Source organism: Beta vulgaris, chromosome 1, assembly GCF_026745355.1.
Source record: "Beta vulgaris subsp. vulgaris cultivar EL10 chromosome 1, EL10.2, whole genome shotgun sequence".
In the NCBI taxonomy this organism is placed as follows: domain Eukaryota; kingdom Viridiplantae; phylum Streptophyta; class Magnoliopsida; order Caryophyllales; family Amaranthaceae; genus Beta; species Beta vulgaris.
Genome location: NC_079202.1, coordinates 19,968,310 through 19,969,284, shown reverse-complemented (window position 1 = coordinate 19,969,284; position 975 = coordinate 19,968,310). Strand labels below are relative to the sequence as shown.

The following is a 975-nucleotide window of genomic DNA, read 5'->3' as shown; positions in this document are numbered from 1 at the left end:
CTAATCCCGTGGAGAATTTCATGTCCTTAATTGTTGGAAATCTCTTCACATCTAGTTTCTGACCCAATTAGAATCACTTAATTACCGTTTTTATGTCAAAAGTTATGGGGAGAATGGTGCAGAGGTGTCATGTTTTGCACAAGTATACAAAATTCTTTGTATCTTCTTGAATTCCAATCTGTTTTGGGCACATAATATGTCCTTTTGAAGGTCATACAAGTGCCTTAATGATCATATGCTTAAAAAGGAGTCTAAAAGACCTGAGATTACATCAAAAGACCAAACAACCCGTGAAAGCACTATAGCTTATAAAAAAGATACTTAAATATGCATAAATGCAATGTAAATGCTCTAATGCTACATGAAAATACACCCTAATATGCAATTAAATGATGTTAGAATATGTACTTATAAAAAAATATATTTATGTGGGATCTTGTTAGATACGTCTTAATATGTATTTAATCATATGTACTTAATGTTTATAATTTTTACAAATACATAATTATATATATATATATATATATATATATGTCTCTTCGGAGACATCTGATAAAATTGGAACGATACAGAGAAGATTAGCATGGTCTTTCAAAAAAAAAAAAAAATATATATATATATATAGTCAAAGTTTGTAATTTGTCATGCGTGAAAAGTGAACATGTAACATGTAAAAATAACAAAGGAAGTATGTTTTTTATGTAGTTTTTGTGCTTTTTGCCTATAATTTTTTTCATTTTAGAAAGTGGTATATTGCTTGTAATACATTTTTGACAATATATTTTTTCTCTTTCTTTCTCTTAGAATATAGGAATACTTTTCAACTGTATCTATGTCTGACCTCTCTTAAATTCTTGTGTCATATTTTAATAATACAAGTAAAATAAAAAACAAATATAGTATTTTTTTAAGGTAAGGTGAAACTATAGTATGAAGAGAATGTAAAATTTAAATGTTAAATATAATTAAAATAAA

General features: G+C 26.3%; 1 non-coding gene across 1 annotated transcript; it reads left to right on the top strand.

Moving 5' to 3' along the window:
• The first annotated feature begins 533 nt into the window (after positions 1–533).
• LOC125494546 (U6 spliceosomal RNA) lies at positions 534–636 on the top strand. Its single transcript, XR_007270793.1, has one exon. It is a non-coding gene; the product is annotated as a U6 spliceosomal RNA (small nuclear RNA).
• The last annotated feature ends 339 nt before the right edge of the window (positions 637–975 follow it).